The sequence below is a fragment of the Punica granatum genome, unplaced genomic scaffold (assembly GCF_007655135.1).
Source record: "Punica granatum isolate Tunisia-2019 unplaced genomic scaffold, ASM765513v2 Contig00627, whole genome shotgun sequence".
NCBI classification, from domain to species: Eukaryota; Viridiplantae; Streptophyta; class Magnoliopsida; order Myrtales; family Lythraceae; genus Punica; species Punica granatum.
This window is the reverse complement of record NW_022204474.1, coordinates 46623-64048: the sequence shown is the minus strand read 5'-3', so window position 1 is coordinate 64048 and position 17426 is coordinate 46623. Positions and strand designations below refer to the sequence as shown.

At 47.2% G+C, this 17426-nt stretch overlaps 51 non-coding genes and 3 pseudogenes across 51 annotated transcripts; all 54 read left to right on the top strand.

Moving 5' to 3' along the window:
- Positions 1-23: 23 nt before the first annotated feature.
- LOC116191806 lies at positions 24-141 on the top strand. The gene has a single exon (XR_004153884.1). It is a non-coding gene; the product is annotated as a 5S ribosomal RNA (ribosomal RNA).
- Positions 142-360: 219 nt separating this feature from the next.
- Positions 361-479, top strand: LOC116191646. Its single transcript, XR_004153728.1, has one exon. It is a non-coding gene; the product is annotated as a 5S ribosomal RNA (ribosomal RNA).
- Positions 480-668: 189 nt separating this feature from the next.
- LOC116191645 lies at positions 669-787 on the top strand. The gene has a single exon (XR_004153727.1). It is a non-coding gene; the product is annotated as a 5S ribosomal RNA (ribosomal RNA).
- A 222-nt stretch (positions 788-1009) lies between these two features.
- LOC116191644 lies at positions 1010-1128 on the top strand. Its single transcript, XR_004153726.1, has one exon. It is a non-coding gene; the product is annotated as a 5S ribosomal RNA (ribosomal RNA).
- Positions 1129-1348: 220 nt separating this feature from the next.
- On the top strand, positions 1349-1467 carry LOC116191643. The gene has a single exon (XR_004153725.1). It is a non-coding gene; the product is annotated as a 5S ribosomal RNA (ribosomal RNA).
- Positions 1468-1655: 188 nt separating this feature from the next.
- On the top strand, positions 1656-1776 carry LOC116191823. Its single transcript, XR_004153900.1, has one exon. It is a non-coding gene; the product is annotated as a 5S ribosomal RNA (ribosomal RNA).
- Positions 1777-1996: 220 nt separating this feature from the next.
- LOC116191896 lies at positions 1997-2120 on the top strand. Its single transcript, XR_004153962.1, has one exon. It is a non-coding gene; the product is annotated as a 5S ribosomal RNA (ribosomal RNA).
- Positions 2121-2342: 222 nt separating this feature from the next.
- Positions 2343-2461, top strand: LOC116191642. The gene has a single exon (XR_004153724.1). It is a non-coding gene; the product is annotated as a 5S ribosomal RNA (ribosomal RNA).
- A 188-nt stretch (positions 2462-2649) lies between these two features.
- On the top strand, positions 2650-2767 carry LOC116191882. Its single transcript, XR_004153952.1, has one exon. It is a non-coding gene; the product is annotated as a 5S ribosomal RNA (ribosomal RNA).
- A 219-nt stretch (positions 2768-2986) lies between these two features.
- Positions 2987-3105, top strand: LOC116191641. Its single transcript, XR_004153723.1, has one exon. It is a non-coding gene; the product is annotated as a 5S ribosomal RNA (ribosomal RNA).
- A 190-nt stretch (positions 3106-3295) lies between these two features.
- On the top strand, positions 3296-3414 carry LOC116191792. The gene has a single exon (XR_004153871.1). It is a non-coding gene; the product is annotated as a 5S ribosomal RNA (ribosomal RNA).
- Positions 3415-3630: 216 nt separating this feature from the next.
- LOC116191639 lies at positions 3631-3749 on the top strand. The gene has a single exon (XR_004153721.1). It is a non-coding gene; the product is annotated as a 5S ribosomal RNA (ribosomal RNA).
- Positions 3750-3937: 188 nt separating this feature from the next.
- Positions 3938-4055, top strand: LOC116191857. The gene has a single exon (XR_004153932.1). It is a non-coding gene; the product is annotated as a 5S ribosomal RNA (ribosomal RNA).
- Positions 4056-4242: 187 nt separating this feature from the next.
- LOC116191900 lies at positions 4243-4369 on the top strand (annotated as a pseudogene).
- Positions 4370-4588: 219 nt separating this feature from the next.
- LOC116191638 lies at positions 4589-4707 on the top strand. Its single transcript, XR_004153720.1, has one exon. It is a non-coding gene; the product is annotated as a 5S ribosomal RNA (ribosomal RNA).
- Positions 4708-4895: 188 nt separating this feature from the next.
- On the top strand, positions 4896-5014 carry LOC116191637. The gene has a single exon (XR_004153719.1). It is a non-coding gene; the product is annotated as a 5S ribosomal RNA (ribosomal RNA).
- A 217-nt stretch (positions 5015-5231) lies between these two features.
- LOC116191635 lies at positions 5232-5350 on the top strand. The gene has a single exon (XR_004153718.1). It is a non-coding gene; the product is annotated as a 5S ribosomal RNA (ribosomal RNA).
- Positions 5351-5539: 189 nt separating this feature from the next.
- Positions 5540-5658, top strand: LOC116191634. Its single transcript, XR_004153717.1, has one exon. It is a non-coding gene; the product is annotated as a 5S ribosomal RNA (ribosomal RNA).
- Positions 5659-5848: 190 nt separating this feature from the next.
- On the top strand, positions 5849-5967 carry LOC116191633. The gene has a single exon (XR_004153716.1). It is a non-coding gene; the product is annotated as a 5S ribosomal RNA (ribosomal RNA).
- Positions 5968-6187: 220 nt separating this feature from the next.
- LOC116191816 lies at positions 6188-6308 on the top strand. Its single transcript, XR_004153894.1, has one exon. It is a non-coding gene; the product is annotated as a 5S ribosomal RNA (ribosomal RNA).
- Positions 6309-6527: 219 nt separating this feature from the next.
- Positions 6528-6646, top strand: LOC116191632. Its single transcript, XR_004153715.1, has one exon. It is a non-coding gene; the product is annotated as a 5S ribosomal RNA (ribosomal RNA).
- Positions 6647-6836: 190 nt separating this feature from the next.
- On the top strand, positions 6837-6955 carry LOC116191631. The gene has a single exon (XR_004153714.1). It is a non-coding gene; the product is annotated as a 5S ribosomal RNA (ribosomal RNA).
- Positions 6956-7144: 189 nt separating this feature from the next.
- On the top strand, positions 7145-7263 carry LOC116191630. Its single transcript, XR_004153713.1, has one exon. It is a non-coding gene; the product is annotated as a 5S ribosomal RNA (ribosomal RNA).
- Positions 7264-7481: 218 nt separating this feature from the next.
- On the top strand, positions 7482-7606 carry LOC116191873 (annotated as a pseudogene).
- A 218-nt stretch (positions 7607-7824) lies between these two features.
- LOC116191629 lies at positions 7825-7943 on the top strand. The gene has a single exon (XR_004153712.1). It is a non-coding gene; the product is annotated as a 5S ribosomal RNA (ribosomal RNA).
- Positions 7944-8162: 219 nt separating this feature from the next.
- Positions 8163-8281, top strand: LOC116191627. The gene has a single exon (XR_004153710.1). It is a non-coding gene; the product is annotated as a 5S ribosomal RNA (ribosomal RNA).
- A 189-nt stretch (positions 8282-8470) lies between these two features.
- Positions 8471-8589, top strand: LOC116191626. The gene has a single exon (XR_004153709.1). It is a non-coding gene; the product is annotated as a 5S ribosomal RNA (ribosomal RNA).
- Positions 8590-8779: 190 nt separating this feature from the next.
- Positions 8780-8898, top strand: LOC116191625. Its single transcript, XR_004153708.1, has one exon. It is a non-coding gene; the product is annotated as a 5S ribosomal RNA (ribosomal RNA).
- Positions 8899-9117: 219 nt separating this feature from the next.
- On the top strand, positions 9118-9236 carry LOC116191624. Its single transcript, XR_004153707.1, has one exon. It is a non-coding gene; the product is annotated as a 5S ribosomal RNA (ribosomal RNA).
- Positions 9237-9455: 219 nt separating this feature from the next.
- Positions 9456-9574, top strand: LOC116191623. Its single transcript, XR_004153706.1, has one exon. It is a non-coding gene; the product is annotated as a 5S ribosomal RNA (ribosomal RNA).
- Positions 9575-9764: 190 nt separating this feature from the next.
- Positions 9765-9883, top strand: LOC116191622. Its single transcript, XR_004153705.1, has one exon. It is a non-coding gene; the product is annotated as a 5S ribosomal RNA (ribosomal RNA).
- A 191-nt stretch (positions 9884-10074) lies between these two features.
- Positions 10075-10193, top strand: LOC116191858. The gene has a single exon (XR_004153933.1). It is a non-coding gene; the product is annotated as a 5S ribosomal RNA (ribosomal RNA).
- Positions 10194-10414: 221 nt separating this feature from the next.
- On the top strand, positions 10415-10533 carry LOC116191621. Its single transcript, XR_004153704.1, has one exon. It is a non-coding gene; the product is annotated as a 5S ribosomal RNA (ribosomal RNA).
- A 190-nt stretch (positions 10534-10723) lies between these two features.
- LOC116191619 lies at positions 10724-10842 on the top strand. Its single transcript, XR_004153703.1, has one exon. It is a non-coding gene; the product is annotated as a 5S ribosomal RNA (ribosomal RNA).
- A 219-nt stretch (positions 10843-11061) lies between these two features.
- On the top strand, positions 11062-11180 carry LOC116191618. Its single transcript, XR_004153702.1, has one exon. It is a non-coding gene; the product is annotated as a 5S ribosomal RNA (ribosomal RNA).
- A 190-nt stretch (positions 11181-11370) lies between these two features.
- LOC116191617 lies at positions 11371-11489 on the top strand. Its single transcript, XR_004153701.1, has one exon. It is a non-coding gene; the product is annotated as a 5S ribosomal RNA (ribosomal RNA).
- Positions 11490-11708: 219 nt separating this feature from the next.
- Positions 11709-11827, top strand: LOC116191615. The gene has a single exon (XR_004153699.1). It is a non-coding gene; the product is annotated as a 5S ribosomal RNA (ribosomal RNA).
- Positions 11828-12048: 221 nt separating this feature from the next.
- On the top strand, positions 12049-12173 carry LOC116191875 (annotated as a pseudogene).
- A 188-nt stretch (positions 12174-12361) lies between these two features.
- On the top strand, positions 12362-12480 carry LOC116191614. The gene has a single exon (XR_004153698.1). It is a non-coding gene; the product is annotated as a 5S ribosomal RNA (ribosomal RNA).
- Positions 12481-12670: 190 nt separating this feature from the next.
- Positions 12671-12789, top strand: LOC116191613. Its single transcript, XR_004153697.1, has one exon. It is a non-coding gene; the product is annotated as a 5S ribosomal RNA (ribosomal RNA).
- A 220-nt stretch (positions 12790-13009) lies between these two features.
- Positions 13010-13128, top strand: LOC116191757. Its single transcript, XR_004153837.1, has one exon. It is a non-coding gene; the product is annotated as a 5S ribosomal RNA (ribosomal RNA).
- Positions 13129-13314: 186 nt separating this feature from the next.
- LOC116191612 lies at positions 13315-13433 on the top strand. Its single transcript, XR_004153696.1, has one exon. It is a non-coding gene; the product is annotated as a 5S ribosomal RNA (ribosomal RNA).
- Positions 13434-13653: 220 nt separating this feature from the next.
- Positions 13654-13772, top strand: LOC116191611. Its single transcript, XR_004153695.1, has one exon. It is a non-coding gene; the product is annotated as a 5S ribosomal RNA (ribosomal RNA).
- Positions 13773-13962: 190 nt separating this feature from the next.
- LOC116191610 lies at positions 13963-14081 on the top strand. Its single transcript, XR_004153694.1, has one exon. It is a non-coding gene; the product is annotated as a 5S ribosomal RNA (ribosomal RNA).
- A 220-nt stretch (positions 14082-14301) lies between these two features.
- Positions 14302-14420, top strand: LOC116191609. The gene has a single exon (XR_004153693.1). It is a non-coding gene; the product is annotated as a 5S ribosomal RNA (ribosomal RNA).
- A 219-nt stretch (positions 14421-14639) lies between these two features.
- LOC116191608 lies at positions 14640-14758 on the top strand. Its single transcript, XR_004153692.1, has one exon. It is a non-coding gene; the product is annotated as a 5S ribosomal RNA (ribosomal RNA).
- A 190-nt stretch (positions 14759-14948) lies between these two features.
- Positions 14949-15067, top strand: LOC116191607. The gene has a single exon (XR_004153691.1). It is a non-coding gene; the product is annotated as a 5S ribosomal RNA (ribosomal RNA).
- Positions 15068-15256: 189 nt separating this feature from the next.
- On the top strand, positions 15257-15375 carry LOC116191606. The gene has a single exon (XR_004153690.1). It is a non-coding gene; the product is annotated as a 5S ribosomal RNA (ribosomal RNA).
- A 190-nt stretch (positions 15376-15565) lies between these two features.
- Positions 15566-15688, top strand: LOC116191853. Its single transcript, XR_004153928.1, has one exon. It is a non-coding gene; the product is annotated as a 5S ribosomal RNA (ribosomal RNA).
- Positions 15689-15907: 219 nt separating this feature from the next.
- Positions 15908-16026, top strand: LOC116191603. Its single transcript, XR_004153688.1, has one exon. It is a non-coding gene; the product is annotated as a 5S ribosomal RNA (ribosomal RNA).
- A 188-nt stretch (positions 16027-16214) lies between these two features.
- On the top strand, positions 16215-16333 carry LOC116191602. Its single transcript, XR_004153687.1, has one exon. It is a non-coding gene; the product is annotated as a 5S ribosomal RNA (ribosomal RNA).
- Positions 16334-16551: 218 nt separating this feature from the next.
- Positions 16552-16670, top strand: LOC116191601. Its single transcript, XR_004153686.1, has one exon. It is a non-coding gene; the product is annotated as a 5S ribosomal RNA (ribosomal RNA).
- A 189-nt stretch (positions 16671-16859) lies between these two features.
- LOC116191815 lies at positions 16860-16980 on the top strand. The gene has a single exon (XR_004153893.1). It is a non-coding gene; the product is annotated as a 5S ribosomal RNA (ribosomal RNA).
- A 189-nt stretch (positions 16981-17169) lies between these two features.
- LOC116191600 lies at positions 17170-17288 on the top strand. The gene has a single exon (XR_004153685.1). It is a non-coding gene; the product is annotated as a 5S ribosomal RNA (ribosomal RNA).
- Positions 17289-17426: the final 138 nt, after the last annotated feature.

Below are 17426 nucleotides of genomic sequence, written 5' to 3'. Positions count from 1 at the left end.
TGAATTCGAGCACAAAGGTTGACGGGTGCGATCATACCAGCACTAATGCACCGGATCCCATCAGAACTCCGAAGTTAAGCGTGCTCGGGCGAGAGTAGTACTAGATGGGTGACCTCCTGGGAAGTCCTCGTGTTGCACCCCTCCTTTTTAATTTTTTTTTGCTGCTCGGGAAACTGTCCGACGTTGGACGGGAATCCGATCGTTACGGTTAATGTTTTGGGCACGTGCTCACTCGCAAAAGGCGTAAAGTTCGTGGTGAAATGCACTCGATACTTTTTTCTTTCGTTTCTGCGCTCATTTTTGCATTTTTTTTCATTAGCTCTACGGAGGAACAAAGTGAATTCGAGCGCAAAGGTTGACGGGTGCGATCATACCAGCACTAATGCACCGGATCCCATCAGAACTCCGAAGTTAAGCGTGCTTGGGCGAGAGTAGTACTAGGATGGGTGACCTCCTGGGAAGTCCTCGTGTTGCACCCCTCCTTTTTAATTTTTTTTTGCTGCTCGGGAAACTGTCCGACGTTGGACGGGAATCCGATCGTTACGGTTAATGTTTTGGGCACGTGCTATGCACTCGATACTTTTTTCTTTCGTTTCTGCGATCATTTTTGCATTTTTTTTTCATTAGCTCTACGGAGGAACAAAGTGAATTCGAGCACAAAGGTTGACGGGTGCGATCATACCAGCACTAATGCACCGGATCCCATCAGAACTCCGAAGTTAAGCGTGCTTGGGCGAGAGTAGTACTAGGATGGGTGACCTCCTGGGAAGTCCTCGTGTTGCACCCCTCCTTTTTAATTTTTTTTTGCTGCTCGGGAAACTGTCCGACGTTGGACGGGAATCCGATCGTTACGGTTAATGTTTTGGGCACGTGCTCACTCGCAAAAGGCGTAAGGTTCGTGTGTGAAATGCACTCGATACTTTTTTTCTTTCGTTTCTGCGATCATTTTTGCATTTTTTTTTCATTAGCTCTACGGAGGAACAAAGTGAATTCGAGCACAAAGGTTGACGGGTGCGATCATACCAGCACTAATGCACCGGATCCCATCAGAACTCCGAAGTTAAGCGTGCTTGGGCGAGAGTAGTACTAGGATGGGTGACCTCCTGGGAAGTCCTCGTGTTGCACCCCTCCTTTTTAATTTTTTTTTGCTGCTCGGGAAACTGTCCGACGTTGGACGGGAATCCGATCGTTACGGTTAATGTTTTGGGCACGTGCTCACTCGCAAAAGGCGTAAAGTCGTTGTGAAATGCACTCGATACTTTTTTTCTTTCGTTTCTGCGCTCATTTTTGCATTTTTTTTTCATTAGCTCTACGGAGGAACAAAGTGAATTCGAGCGCAAAGGTTGACGGGTGCGATCATACCAGCACTAATGCACCGGATCCCATCAGAACTCCGAAGTTAAGCGTGCTTGGGCGAGAGTAGTACTAGGATGGGTGACCTCCTGGGAAGTCCTCGTGTTGCACCCCTCCTTTTTAATTTTTTTTGCTGCTCGGGAAACTGTCCGACGTTGGACGGGAATCCGATCGTTACGGTTAATGTTTTGGGCACGTGCTATGCACTCGATACTTTTTTCTTTCGTTTCTGCGATCATTTTTGCATTTTTTTTTCATTAGCTCTACGGAGGAACAAAGTGAATTCGAGCACAAAGGTTGACGGGTGCGATCATACCAGCACTAATGCACCGGATCCCATCAGAACTCCGAAGTTAAGCGTGCTTGGGCGAGAGTGTAGTACTAGGATGGGTGACCTCCTGGGAAGTCCTCGTGTTGCACCCCTCCTTTTTAATTTTTTTTTGCTGCTCGGGAAACTGTCCGACGTTGGACGGGAATCCGATCGTTACGGTTAATGTTTTGGGCACGTGCTCACTCGCAAAAGGCGTAAGGTTCGTTGTGAAATGCACTCGATACTTTTTTCTTTCGTTTCTGCGCTCATTTTTGCATTTTTTTTTCATTAGCTCTACGGAGGAACAAAGTGAATTCGAGCGCAAAGGTTGACGGGTGCGATCATACCAGCACTAATGCACCGGATCCCATCAGAACTCCGAAGTTAAGCGTGCTGGGCGAGGAGTAGAGTAGTACTAGGATGGGTGACCTCCTGGGAAGTCCTCGTGTTGCACCCCTCCTTTTTAATTTTTTTTTTGCTGCTCGGGAAACTGTCCGACGTTGGACGGGAATCCGATCGTTACGGTTAATGTTTTGGGCACGTGCTCACTCGCAAAAGGCGTAAAGTTCGTGGTGAAATGCACTCGATACTTTTTTTCTTTCGTTTCTGCGCTCATTTTTGCATTTTTTTTTCATTAGCTCTACGGAGGAACAAAGTGAATTCGAGCGCAAAGGTTGACGGGTGCGATCATACCAGCACTAATGCACCGGATCCCATCAGAACTCCGAAGTTAAGCGTGCTTGGGCGAGAGTAGTACTAGGATGGGTGACCTCCTGGGAAGTCCTCGTGTTGCACCCCTCCTTTTTAATTTTTTTTTGCTGCTCGGGAAACTGTCCGACGTTGGACGGGAATCCGATCGTTACGGTTAATGTTTTGGGCACGTGCTATGCACTCGATACTTTTTTTCTTTCGTTTTGCGATTATTTTTGCATTTTTTTTCATTAGCTCTACGGAGGAACAAAGTGAATTCGAGCGCAAAGGTTGACGGGTGCGATCATACCAGCACTAATGCACCGGATCCCATCAGAACTCCGAAGTTAAGCGTGCTCGGGGAGAGTAGTACTAGGATGGGTGACCTCCTGGGAAGTCCTCGTGTTGCACCCTCCTTTTTAATTTTTTTTTGCTGCTCGGGAAACTGTCCGACGTTGGACGGGAATCCGATCGTTACGGTTAATGTTTTGGGCACGTGCTCACTCGCAAAAGGCGTTAAGTTCGTGGTGAAATGCACTCGATACTTTTTTCTTTCGTTTCTGCGATCATTTTTGCATTTTTTTTTCATTAGCTCTACGGAGGAACAAAGTGAATTCGAGCGCAAAGGTTGACGGGTGCGATCATACCAGCACTAATGCACCGGATCCCATCAGAACTCCGAAGTTAAGCGTGCTTGGGCGAGAGTAGTACTAGGATGGGTGACCTCCTGGGAAGTCCTCGTGTTGCACCCCTCCTTTTTAATTTTTTTTTGCTGCTCGGGAAACTGTCCGACGTTGGACGGGAATCCGATCGTTACGGTTAATGTTTGGGCACGTGCTATGCACTCGATACTTTTTTTCTTTCGTTTCTGCGATCATTTTTGCATTTTTTTTTCATTAGCTACGGAGGAGGAACAAAGTGAATTCGAGCACAAAGGTTGACGGGTGCGATCATACCAGCACTAATGCACCGGATCCCATCAGAACTCCGAAGTTAAGCGTGCTTGGGCGAGAGTAGTACTAGGATGGGTGACCTCCTGGGAAGTCCTCGTGTTGCCCCCTCCTTTTAATTTTTTTTGCTGCTCGGGAAACTGTCCGACGTTGGACGGGAATCCGATCGTTACGGTTAATGTTTGGGGCATGCTCACTCGCAAAAGGCGTAAAGTTCGTGGTGAAATGCACTCGATACTTTTTTTCTTTCGTTTCTGCGCTCATTTTTGCATTTTTTTTTCATTAGCTCTACGGAGGAACAAAGTGAATTCGAGCGCAAAGGTTGACGGGTGCGATCATACCAGCACTAATGCACCGGATCCCATCAGAACTCCGAAGTTAAGCGTGCTTGGGCGAGAGTAGTACTAGGATGGGTGACCTCCTGGGAAGTCCTCGTGTTGCACCCCTCCTTTTTAATTTTTTTTGCTGCTCGGGAAACTGTCCGACGTTGGACGGGAATCCATCGTTACGGTTAATGTTTTGGGCACGGTGCTATGCACTCGATACTTTTTTTCTTTCGTTTCTGCGATTCATTTTTGCATTTTTTTCATTAGCTCTACGGAGGAACAAAGTGAATTCGAGCACAAAGGTTGACGGGTGCGATCATACAGCACTAATGCACCGGATCCCATCAGAACTCCGAAGTTAAGCGTGCTTGGGCGAGAGTAGTACTAGGATGGGTGACCTCCTGGGAAGTCCTCGTGTTGCACCCCTCCTTTTTAATTTTTTTTGCTGCTCGGGAAACTGTCCGACGTTGGACGGGAATCCGATCGTTACGGTTAATGTTTTGGGCACGTGCTATGCACTCGATACTTTTTTTCTTTCGTTTCTGCGATCATTTTTGCATTTTTTTTTCATTAGCTCTAGGAGGAACAAAGTGAATTCGAGCACAAAGGTTGAGGGTGCGATCATACCAGCACTAATGCACCGGATCCCATCAGAACTCCGAAGTTAAGCGTGCTTGGGCGAGAGTGAGAGTAGTACTAGGATGGGGGTGACCTCCTGGGAAGTCCTCGTGTTGCACCCCTCCTTTTTAATTTTTTTTTGCTGCTCGGGAAACTGTCCGACGTTGGACGGGAATCCATCGTTACGGTTAATGTTTTGGGCACGTGCTCACTCGCAAAAGGCGTAAGGTTCGTGTGAAATGCACTCGATACTTTTTTTCTTTCGTTTCTGCGCTCATTTTTGCATTTTTTTTTCATTAGCTCTACGGAGGAACAAAGTGAATTCGAGCGCAAAGGTTGACGGGTGCGATCATACCAGCACTAATGCACCGGATCCCATCAGAACTCCGAAGTTAAGCGTGCTTGGGCGAGAGTAGTACTAGGATGGGTGACCTCCTGGGAAGTCCTCGTGTTGCACCCCTCCTTTTAATTTTTTTTTGCTGCTCGGGAAACTGTCCGACGTTGGACGGGAATCCGATCGTTACGGTTAATGTTTTGGGCACGTGCTATGCACTCGATACTTTTTTTCTTTCGTTTCTGCGATCATTTTTGCATTTTTTTTCATTAGCTCTACGGAGGAACAAAGTGAATTCGAGCGCAAAGGTTGACGGGTGCGATCATACCAGCACTAATGCACCGGATCCCATCAGAACTCCGAAGTTAAGCGTGCTTGGGCGAGAGTAGTACTAGGATGGGTGACCTCCTGGGAAGTCCTCGTGTTGCACCCCTCCTTTTTAATTTTTTTTGCTGCTCGGGAAACTGTCCGACGTTGGACGGGAATCCATCGTTACGGTTAATGTTTTGGGCACGTGCTCACTCGCAAAAGGCGTAAGTTCGTTGTGAAATGCACTCGATACTTTTTTTCTTTCGTTTCTGCGCTCATTTTTGCATTTTTTTTCATTAGCTCTACGGAGGAACAAAGTGAATTCGAGCGCAAAGGTTGACGGGTGCGATCATACCAGCACTAATGCACCGGATCCCATCAGAACTCCGAAGTTAAGCGTGCTTGGGCGAGAGTAGTACTAGGATGGGTGACCTCCTGGGAAGTCCTCGTGTTGCACCCCTCCTTTTTAATTTTTTTTTGCTGCTCGGGAAACTGTCCGACGTTGGACGGGAATCCGATCGTTACGGTTAATGTTTTGGGCACGTGCTATGCACTCGATACTTTTTTCTTTCGTTTCTGCGATCATTTTTGCATTTTTTTTTCATTAGCTCTACGGAGGAACAAAGTGAATTCGAGCGCAAAGGTTGACGGGTGCGATCATACCAGCACTAATGCACCGGATCCCATCAGAACTCCGAAGTTAAGCGTGCTTGGGCGAGAGTAGTACTAGGATGGGTGACCTCCTGGGAAGTCCTCGTGTTGCACCCCTCCTTTTTAATTTTTTTTTGCTGCTCGGGAAACTGTCCGACGTTGGACGGGAATCCGATCGTTACGGTTAATGTTTTGGGCACGTGCTATGCACTCGATACTTTTTTTCTTTCGTTTCTGCGATCATTTTTGCATTTTTTTTTCATTAGCTCTACGGAGGAACAAAGTGAATTCGAGCGCAAAGGTTGACGGGTGCGATCATACCAGCACTAATGCACCGGATCCCATCAGAACTCCGAAGTTAAGCGTGCTTGGGCGAGAGTAGTACTAGGATGGGTGACCTCCTGGGAAGTCCTCGTGTTGCACCCCTCCTTTTTAATTTTTTTTTGCTGCTCGGGAAACTGTCCGACGTTGGACGGGAATCCGATCGTTACGGTTAATGTTTTGGGCACGTGCTCACTCGCAAAAGGCGTAAAGTTCGTGTGAAATGCACTCGATACTTTTTTTCTTTCGTTTCTGCGCTCATTTTTGCATTTTTTTTTCATTAGCTCTACGGAGGAACAAAGTGAATTCGAGCGCAAAGGTTGACGGGTGCGATCATACCAGCACTAATGCACCGGATCCCATCAGAACTCCGAAGTTAAGCGTGCTTGGGCGAGAGAGTAGTACTAGGATGGGTGACCTCCTGGGAAGTCCTCGTGTTGCACCCCTCCTTTTTAATTTTTTTTTGCTGCTCGGGAAACTGTCCGACGTTGGACGGGAATCCCATCGTTACGGTTAATGTTTTGGGCACGTGCTCACTCGCAAAAGGCGTAAGGTTCGTTGTGAAATGCACTCGATACTTTTTTCTTTCGTTTCTGCGCTCATTTTTGCATTTTTTTTCATTAGCTCTACGGAGGAACAAAGTGAATTCGAGCGCAAAGGTTGACGGGTGCGATCATACCAGCACTAATGCACCGGATCCCATCAGAACTCCGAAGTTAAGCGTGCTTGGGCGAGAGTAGTACTAGGATGGGTGACCTCCTGGGAAGTCCTCGTGTTGCACCCCTCCTTTTAATTTTTTTTTGCTGCTCGGGAAACTGTCCGACGTTGGACGGGAATCCGATCGTTACGGTTAATGTTTTGGGCACGTGCTATGCACTCGATACTTTTTTTCTTTCGTTTCTGCGATTCATTTTTGCATTTTTTTTTCATTAGCTCTACGGAGGAACAAAGTGAATTCGAGCACAAAGGTTGACGGGTGCGATCATACCAGCACTAATGCACCGGATCCCATCAGAACTCCGAAGTTAAGCGTGCTTGGGCGAGAGTAGTACTAGGATGGGTGACCTCCTGGGAAGTCCTCGTGTTGCACCCCTCCTTTTTAATTTTTTTTTGCTGCTCGGGAAACTGTCCGACGTTGGACGGGAATCCGATCGTTACGGTTAATGTTTTGGGCACGTGCTATGCACTCGATACTTTTTTTCTTTCGTTTCTGCGATCATTTTTGCATTTTTTTTCATTAGCTCTACGGAGGAACAAAGTGAATTCTAGCGCAAAGGTTGACGGGTGCGATCATACCAGCACTAATGCACCGGATCCCATCAGAACTCCGAAGTTAAGCGTGCTTGGGCGAGAGTAGTACTAGGATGGGTGACCTCCTGGGAAGTCCTCGTGTTGCACCCCTCCTTTTTAATTTTTTTTTGCTGCTCGGGAAACTGTCCGACGTTGGACGGGAATCCGATCGTTACGGTTAATGTTTTGGGCACGTGCTCACTCGCAAAAGGCGTAAGTTCGTGTGAAATGCACTCGATACTTTTTTTCTTTCGTTTCTGCGCTCATTTTTGCATTTTTTTTCATTAGCTCTACGGAGGAACAAAGTGAATTCGAGCGCAAAGGTTGACGGGTGCGATCATACCAGCACTAATGCACCGGATCCCATCAGAACTCCGAAGTTAAGCGTGCTTGGGCGAGAGCGAGAGTAGTACTAGGATGGGTGACCTCCTGGGAAGTCCTCGTGTTGCACCCCTCCTTTTTAATTTTTTTTGCTGCTCGGGAAACTGTCCGACGTTGGACGGGAATCCCATCGTTACGGTTAATGTTTTGGGCACGTGCTCACTCGCAAAAGGCGTAAGGTCGTTGTGAAATGCACTCGATACTTTTTTCTTTCGTTTCTGCGCTCATTTTTGCATTTTTTTTTCATTAGCTCTACGGAGGAACAAAGTGAATTCGAGCGCAAAGGTTGACGGGTGCGATCATACCAGCACTAATGCACCGGATCCCATCAGAACTCCGAAGTTAAGCGTGCTTGGGCGAGAGTAGTACTAGGATGGGTGACCTCCTGGGAAGTCCTCGTGTTGCACCCCTCCTTTTTAATTTTTTTTGCTGCTCGGGAAACTGTCCGACGTTGGACGGGAATCCCATCGTTACGGTTAATGTTTTGGGCACGTGCTCACTCGCAAAAGGCGTAAGGTTCGTTGTGAAATGCACTCGATACTTTTTTCTTTCGTTTCTGCGCTCATTTTTGCATTTTTTTTTCATTAGCTCTACGGAGGAACAAAGTGAATTCGAGCGCAAAGGTTGACGGGTGCGATCATACCAGCACTAATGCACCGGATCCCATCAGAACTCCGAAGTTAAGCGTGCTTGGGCGAGAGTAGTACTAGGATGGGTGACCTCCTGGGAAGTCCTCGTGTTGCACCCCTCCTTTTTAATTTTTTTTTGCTGCTCGGGAAACTGTCCGACGTTGGACGGGAATCCGATCGTTACGGTTAATGTTTTGGGCACGTGCTATGCACTCGATACTTTTTTTCTTTCGTTTCTGCGATATTTTTGCATTTTTTTTTCATTAGCTCTACGGAGGAACAAAGTGAATTCGAGCGCAAAGGTTGACGGGTGCGATCATACCAGCACTAATGCACCGGATCCCATCAGAACTCCGAAGTTAAGCGTGCTTGGGCGAGAGTAGTACTAGGATGGGTGACCTCCTGGGAAGTCCTCGTGTTGCACCCCTCCTTTTTAATTTTTTTTTGCTGCTCGGGAAACTGTCCGACGTTGGACGGGAATCCGATCGTTACGGTTAATGTTTTGGGCACGTGCTATGCACTCGATACTTTTTTTCTTTCGTTTCTGCGATCATTTTTGCATTTTTTTTTCATTAGCTCTACGGAGGAACAAAGTGAATTCGAGCGCAAAGGTTGACGGGTGCGATCATACCAGCACTAATGCACCGGATCCCATCAGAACTCCGAAGTTAAGCGTGCTTGGGCGAGAGTAGTACTAGGATGGGTGACCTCCTGGGAAGTCCTCGTGTTGCACCCCTCCTTTTTAATTTTTTTTGCTGCTCGGGAAACTGTCCGACGTTGGACGGGAATCCGATCGTTACGGTTAATGTTTTGGGCACGTGCTCACTCGCAAAAGGCGTAAGGTTCGTGGTGAAATGCACTCGATACTTTTTTCTTTCGTTTCTGCGCTCATTTTTGCATTTTTTTTTCATTAGCTCTACGGAGGAACAAAGTGAATTCGAGCGCAAAGGTTGACGGGTGCGATCATACCAGCACTAATGCACCGGATCCCATCAGAACTCCGAAGTTAAGCGTGCTTGGGCGAGAGTAGTACTAGGATGGGTGACCTCCTGGGAAGTCCTCGTGTTGCACCCCTCCTTTTTAATTTTTTTTGCTGCTCGGGAAACTGTCCGACGTTGGACGGGAATCCATCGTTACGGTTAATGTTTTGGGCACGTGCTCACTCGCAAAAGGCGTAAGGTTCGTTGTGAAATGCACTCGATACTTTTTTTCTTTCGTTTCTGCGCTCATTTTTGCATTTTTTTTTCATTAGCTCTACGGAGGAACAAAGTGAATTCGAGCGCAAAGGTTGACGGGTGCGATCATACCAGCACTAATGCACCGGATCCCATCAGAACTCCGAAGTTAAGCGTGCTTGGGCGAGAGTAGTACTAGGATGGGTGACCTCCTGGGAAGTCCTCGTGTTGCACCCCTCCTTTTTAATTTTTTTTTGCTGCTCGGGAAACTGTCCGACGTTGGACGGGAATCCGATCGTTACGGTTAATGTTTTGGGCACGTGCTATGCACTCGATACTTTTTTTCTTTCGTTTCTGCGATCATTTTTGCATTTTTTTTTCATTAGCTCTACGGAGGAACAAAGTGAATTCGAGCGCAAAGGTTGACGGGTGCGATCATACCAGCACTAATGCACCGGATCCCATCAGAACTCCGAAGTTAAGCGTGCTTGGGCGAGAGTAGTACTAGGATGGGTGACCTCCTGGGAAGTCCTCGTGTTGCACCCCTCCTTTTTAATTTTTTTTTGCTGCTCGGGAAACTGTCCGACGTTGGACGGGAATCCGATCGTTACGGTTAATGTTTTGGGCACGTGCTATGCACTCGATACTTTTTTTCTTTCGTTTCTGCGATCATTTTTGCATTTTTTTTTTCATTAGCTCTACGGAGGAACAAAGTGAAATCGAGCGCAAAGGTTGACGGGTGCGATCATACCAGCACTAATGCACCGGATCCCATCAGAACTCCGAAGTTAAGCGTGCTTGGGAGAGAGTAGTACTAGGATGGGTGACCTCCTGGGAAGTCCTAGTGTTGCACCCCTCCTTTTTAATTTTTTTTTGCTGCTCGGGAAACTGTCCGACGTTGGACGGGAATCCGATCGTTACGGTTAATGTTTTGGGCACGTGCTCACTCGCAAAAGGCGTAAAGTTCGTTGTGAAATGCACTCGATACTTTTTTTCTTTCGTTTCTGCGCTCATTTTTGCATTTTTTTTTAATTAGCTCTACGGAGGAACAAAGTGAATTCGAGCGCAAAGGTTGACGGGTGCGATCATACCAGCACTAATGCACCGGATCCCATCAGAACTCCGAAGTTAAGCGTGCTTGGGCGAGAGTAGTACTAGGATGGGTGACCTCCTGGGAAGTCCTCGTGTTGCACCCCTCCTTTTTAATTTTTTTTTGCTGCTCGGGAAACTGTCCGACGTTGGACGGGAATCCGATCGTTACGGTTAATGTTTTGGGCACGTGCTATGCACTCGATACTTTTTTTCTTTCGTTTCTGCGATCATTTTTGCATTTTTTTTTCATTAGCTCTACGGAGGAACAAAGTGAATTCGAGCGCAAAGGTTGACGGGTGCGATCATACCAGCACTAATGCACCGGATCCCATCAGAACTCCGAAGTTAAGCGTGCTTGGGCGAGAGTAGTACTAGGATGGGTGACCTCCTGGGAAGTCCTCGTGTTGCACCCCTCCTTTTTAATTTTTTTTGCTGCTCGGGAAACTGTCCGACGTTGGACGGGAATCCATCGTTACGGTTAATGTTTTGGGCACGTGCTCACTCGCAAAAGGCGTAAAGTTCGTTGTGAAATGCACTCGATACTTTTTTTCTTTCGTTTCTGCGCTCATTTTTGCATTTTTTTTTCATTAGCTCTACGGAGGAACAAAGTGAATTCGAGCGCAAAGGTTGACGGGTGCGATCATACCAGCACTAATGCACCGGATCCCATCAGAACTCCGAAGTTAAGCGTGCTTGGGCGAGAGTAGTACTAGGATGGGTGACCTCCTGGGAAGTCCTCGTGTTGCACCCCTCCTTTTTAATTTTTTTTTGCTGCTCGGGAAACTGTCCGACGTTGGACGGGAATCCGATCGTTACGGTTAATGTTTTGGGCACGTGCTATGCACTCGATACTTTTTTTCTTTCGTTTCTGCGATCATTTTTGCATTTTTTTTTCATTAGCTCTACGGAGGAACAAAGTGAATTCGAGCACAAAGGTTGACGGGTGCGATCATACCAGCACTAATGCACCGGATCCCATCAGAACTCCGAAGTTAAGCGTGCTTGGGCGAGAGTAGTACTAGGATGGGTGACCTCCTGGGAAGTCCTCGTGTTGCACCCCTCCTTTTAATTTTTTTTTGCTGCTCGGGAAACTGTCCGACGTTGGACGGGAATCCATCGTTACGGTTAATGTTTTGGGCACGTGCTCACTCGCAAAAGGCGTAAGGTTCGTTGTGAAATGCACTCGATACTTTTTTTCTTTCGTTTCTGCGCTCATTTTTGCATTTTTTTTTCATTAGCTCTACGGAGGAACAAAGTGAATTCGAGCGCAAAGGTTGACGGGTGCGATCATACCAGCACTAATGCACCGGATCCCATCAGAACTCCGAAGTTAAGCGTGCTTGGGCGAGAGTAGTACTAGGATGGGTGACCTCCTGGGAAGTCCTCGTGTTGCACCCCTCCTTTTTAATTTTTTTTGCTGCTCGGGAAACTGTCCGACGTTGGACGGGAATCCCATCGTTACGGTTAATGTTTTGGGCACGTGCTCACTCGCAAAAGGCGTAAGGTTCGTGTGTGAAATGCACTCGATACTTTTTTTCTTTCGTTTCTGCGCTCATTTTTGCATTTTTTTTTCATTAGCTCTACGGAGGAACAAAGTGAATTCGAGCGCAAAGGTTGACGGGTGCGATCATACCAGCACTAATGCACCGGATCCCATCAGAACTCCGAAGTTAAGCGTGCTTGGGCGAGAGTGAGAGTAGTACTAGGATGGGTGACCTCCTGGGAAGTCCTCGTGTTGCACCCCTCCTTTTTAATTTTTTTTGCTGCTCGGGAAACTGTCCGACGTTGGACGGGAATCCGATCGTTACGGTTAATGTTTTGGGCACGTGCTATGCACTCGATACTTTTTTTCTTTCGTTTCTGCGATATTTTTGCATTTTTTTTTCATTAGCTCTACGGAGGAACAAAGTGAATTCGAGCACAAAGGTTGACGGGTGCGATCATACCAGCACTAATGCACCGGATCCCATCAGAACTCCGAAGTTAAGCGTGCTTGGGCGAGAGTAGTACTAGGATGGGTGACCTCCTGGGAAGTCCTCGTGTTGCACCCCTCCTTTTTAATTTTTTTTTGCTGCTCGGGAAACTGTCCGACGTTGGACGGGAATCCGATCGTTACGGTTAATGTTTTGGGCACGTGCTATGCACTCGATACTTTTTTTCTTTCGTTTCTGCGATCATTTTTGCATTTTTTTTTCATTAGCTCTACGGAGGAACAAAGTGAATTCGAGCGCAAAGGTTGACGGGTGCGATCATACCAGCACTAATGCACCGGATCCCATCAGAACTCCGAAGTTAAGCGTGCTTGGGCGAGAGTAGTACTAGGATGGGTGACCTCCTGGGAAGTCCTCGTGTTGCACCCCTCCTTTTAATTTTTTTTTGCTGCTCGGGAAACTGTCCGACGTTGGACGGGAATCCGATCGTTACGGTTAATGTTTTGGGCACGTGCTCACTCGCAAAAGGCGTAAAGTTCGTGGTGAAATGCACTCGATACTTTTTTTCTTTCGTTTCTGCGCTCATTTTTGCATTTTTTTTTCATTAGCTCTACGGAGGAACAAAGTGAATTCGAGCGCAAAGGTTGACGGGTGCGATCATACCAGCACTAATGCACCGGATCCCATCAGAACTCCGAAGTTAAGCGTGCTTGGGCGAGAGTAGTACTAGGATGGGTGACCTCCTGGGAAGTCCTCGTGTTGCACCCTCCTTTTTAATTTTTTTTGCTGCTCGGGAAACTGTCCGACGTTGGACGGGAATCCGATCGTTACGGTTAATGTTTTGGGCACGTGCTATGCACTCGATACTTTTTTCTTTCGTTTCTGCGCTCATTTTTGCATTTTTTTTCATTAGCTCTACGGAGGAACAAAGTGAATTCGAGCGCAAAGGTTGACGGGTGCGATCATACCAGCACTAATGCACCGGATCCCATCAGAACTCCGAAGTTAAGCGTGCTTGGGCGAGAGTAGTACTAGGATGGGTGACCTCCTGGGAAGTCCTCGTGTTGCACCCCTCCTTTTTAATTTTTTTTGCTGCTCGGGAAACTGTCCGACGTTGGACGGGAATCCGATCGTTACGGTTAATGTTTTGGGCACGTGCTCACTCGCAAAAGGCGTAAAGTTCGTGGTGAAATGCACTCGATACTTTTTTTCTTTCGTTTCTGCGCTCATTTTTGCATTTTTTTTTCATTAGCTCTACGGAGGAACAAAGTGAATTCGAGCGCAAAGGTTGACGGGTGCGATCATACCAGCACTAATGCACCGGATCCCATCAGAACTCCGAAGTTAAGCGTGCTTGGGCGAGAGTAGTACTAGGATGGGTGACCTCCTGGGAAGTCCTCGTGTTGCACCCCTCCTTTTTAATTTTTTTTTGCTGCTCGGGAAACTGTCCGACGTTGGACGGGAATCCGATCGTTACGGTTAATGTTTTGGGCACGTGCTATGCACTCGATACTTTTTTTCTTTCGTTTCTGCGATCATTTTTGCATTTTTTTTTCATTAGCTCTACGGAGGAACAAAGTGAATTCGAGCACAAAGGTTGACGGGTGCGATCATACCAGCACTAATGCACCGGATCCCATCAGAACTCCGAAGTTAAGCGTGCTTGGGCGAGAGTAGTACTAGGATGGGTGACCTCCTGGGAAGTCCTCGTGTTGCACCCCTCCTTTTTAATTTTTTTTTGCTGCTCGGGAAACTGTCCGACGTTGGACGGGAATCCCATCGTTACGGTTAATGTTTTGGGCACGTGCTCACTCGCAAAAGGCGTAAGGTTCGTTGTGAAATGCACTCGATACTTTTTTCTTTCGTTTCTGCGCTCATTTTTGCATTTTTTTTTCATTAGCTCTACGGAGGAACAAAGTGAATTCGAGCGCAAAGGTTGACGGGTGCGATCATACCAGCACTAATGCACCGGATCCCATCAGAACTCCGAAGTTAAGCGTGCTTGGGCGAGAGTAGTACTAGGATGGGTGACCTCCTGGGAAGTCCTCGTGTTGCACCCCTCCTTTTTAATTTTTTTTTGCTGCTCGGGAAACTGTCCGACGTTGGACGGGAATCCGATCGTTACGGTTAATGTTTTGGGCACGTGCTCACTCGCAAAAGGCGTAAGGTTCGTGTGAAATGCACTCGATACTTTTTTCTTTCGTTTCTGCGCTCATTTTTGCATTTTTTTTTCATTAGCTCTACGGAGGAACAAAGTGAATTCGAGCGCAAAGGTTGACGGGTGCGATCATACCAGCACTAATGCACCGGATCCCATCAGAACTCCGAAGTTAAGCGTGCTTGGGCGAGAGTAGTACTAGGATGGGTGACCTCCTGGGAAGTCCTCGTGTTGCACCCCTCCTTTTAATTTTTTTTTTGCTGCTCGGGAAACTGTCCGACGTTGGACGGGAATCCGATCGTTACGGTTAATGTTTTGGGCACGTGCTATGCACTCGATACTTTTTTTCTTTCGTTTCTGCGATCATTTTTGCATTTTTTTTTCATTAGCTCTACGGAGGAACAAAGTGAATTCGAGCACAAAGGTTGACGGGTGCGATCATACCAGCACTAATGCACCGGATCCCATCAGAACTCCGAAGTTAAGCGTGCTTGGGCGAGAGTAGTACTAGGATGGGTGACCTCCTGGGAAGTCCTCGTGTTGCACCCCTCCTTTTAATTTTTTTTTGCTGCTCGGGAAACTGTCCGACGTTGGACGGGAATCCGATCGTTACGGTTAATGTTTTGGGCACGTGCTATGCACTCGATACTTTTTTTCTTTCGTTTCTGCGATCATTTTTGCATTTTTTTTTCATTAGCTCTACGGAGGAACAAAGTGAATTCGAGCACAAAGGTTGACGGGTGCGATCATACCAGCACTAATGCACCGGATCCCATCAGAACTCCGAAGTTAAGCGTGCTTGGGCGAGAGTAGTACTAGGATGGGTGACCTCCTGGGAAGTCCTCGTGTTGCACCCCTCCTTTTTAATTTTTTTTTGCTGCTCGGGAAACTGTCCGACGTTGGACGGGAATCCGATCGTTACGGTTAATGTTTTGGGCACGTGCTATGCACTCGATACTTTTTTTCTTTCGTTTCTGCGATCATTTTTGCATTTTTTTTTCATTAGCTCTACGGAGGAACAAAGTGAATTCGAGCGCAAAGGTTGACGGGTGCGATCATACCAGCACTAATGCACCGGATCCCATCAGAACTCCGAAGTTAAGCGTGCTTGGGCGGGCGAGAGTAGTACTAGGATGGGTGACCTCCTGGGAAGTCCTCGTGTTGCACCCCTCCTTTTTAATTTTTTTTTGCTGCTCGGGAAACTGTCCGACGTTGGACGGGAATCCGATCGTTACGGTTAATGTTTTGGGCACGTGCTCACTCGCAAAAGGCGTAAAGTTCGTGGTGAAATGCACTCGATACTTTTTTTTTCGTTTCTGCGCTCATTTTTGCATTTTTTTTTCATTAGCTCTACGGAGGAACAAAGTGAATTCGAGCGCAAAGGTTGACGGGTGCGATCATACCAGCACTAATGCACCGGATCCCATCAGAACTCCGAAGTTAAGCGTGCTTGGGCGAGAGTAGTACTAGGATGGGTGACCTCCTGGGAAGTCCTCGTGTTGCACCCCTCCTTTTTAATTTTTTTTGCTGCTCGGGAAACTGTCCGACGTTGGACGGGAATCCGATCGTTACGGTTAATGTTTTGGGCACGTGCTATGCACTCGATACTTTTTTTCTTTCGTTTCTGCGATCATTTTTGCATTTTTTTTCATTAGCTCTACGGAGGAACAAAGTGAATTCGAGCGCAAAGGTTGACGGGTGCGATCATACCAGCACTAATGCACCGGATCCCATCAGAACTCCGAAGTTAAGCGTGCTTGGGCGAGAGTAGTACTAGGATGGGTGACCTCCTGGGAAGTCCTCGTGTTGCACCCCTCCTTTTTAATTTTTTTTTGCTGCTCGGGAAACTGTCCGACGTTGGACGGGAATCCGATCGTTACGGTTAATGTTTTGGGCACGTGCTCACTCGCAAAAGGCGTAAAGTTCGTGGTGAAATGCACTCGATACTTTTTTCTTTCGTTTCTGCGCTCATTTTGCATTTTTTTTCATTAGCTCTACGGAGGAACAAAGTGAATTCGAGCGCAAAGGTTGACGGGTGCGATCATACCAGCACTAATGCACCGGATCCCATCAGAACTCCGAAGTTAAGCGTGCTTGGGCGAGAGTAGTACTAGGATGGGTGACCTCCTGGGAAGTCCTCGTGTTGCACCCCTCCTTTTTAATTTTTTTTTGCTGCTCGGGAAACTGTCCGACGTTGGACGGGAATCCATCGTTACGGTTAATGTTTTGGGCACGTGCTATGCACTCGATACTTTTTTTCTTTCGTTTCTGCGATCATTTTTGCATTTTTTTTTCATTAGCTCTACGGAGGAACAAAGTGAATTCGAGCGCAAAGGTTGACGGGTGCGATCATACCAGCACTAATGCACCGGATCCCATCAGAACTCCGAAGTTAAGCGTGCTTGGGCGAGAGAGTAGTACTAGGATGGGTGACCTCCTGGGAAGTCCTCGTGTTGCACCCCTCCTTTTTAATTTTTTTTGCTGCTCGGGAAACTGTCCGACGTTGGACGGGAATCCGATCGTTACGGTTAATGTTTTGGGCACGTGCTATGCACTCGATACTTTTTTTCTTTCGTTTCTGCGATCATTTTTGCATTTTTTTTTCATTAGCTCTACGGAGGAACAAAGTGAATTCGAGCGCAAAGGTTGACGGGTGCGATCATACCAGCACTAATGCACCGGATCCCATCAGAACTCCGAAGTTAAGCGTGCTTGGGCGAGAGTAGTACTAGGATGGGTGACCTCCTGGGAAGTCCTCGTGTTGCACCCCTCCTTTTTAATTTTTTTTTGCTGCTCGGGAAACTGTCCGACGTTGGACGGGAATCCGATCGTTACGGTTAATGTTTTGGGCACGTGCTCACTCGCAAAAGGCGTAAAGTTCGTGGTGAAATGCACTCGATACTTTTTT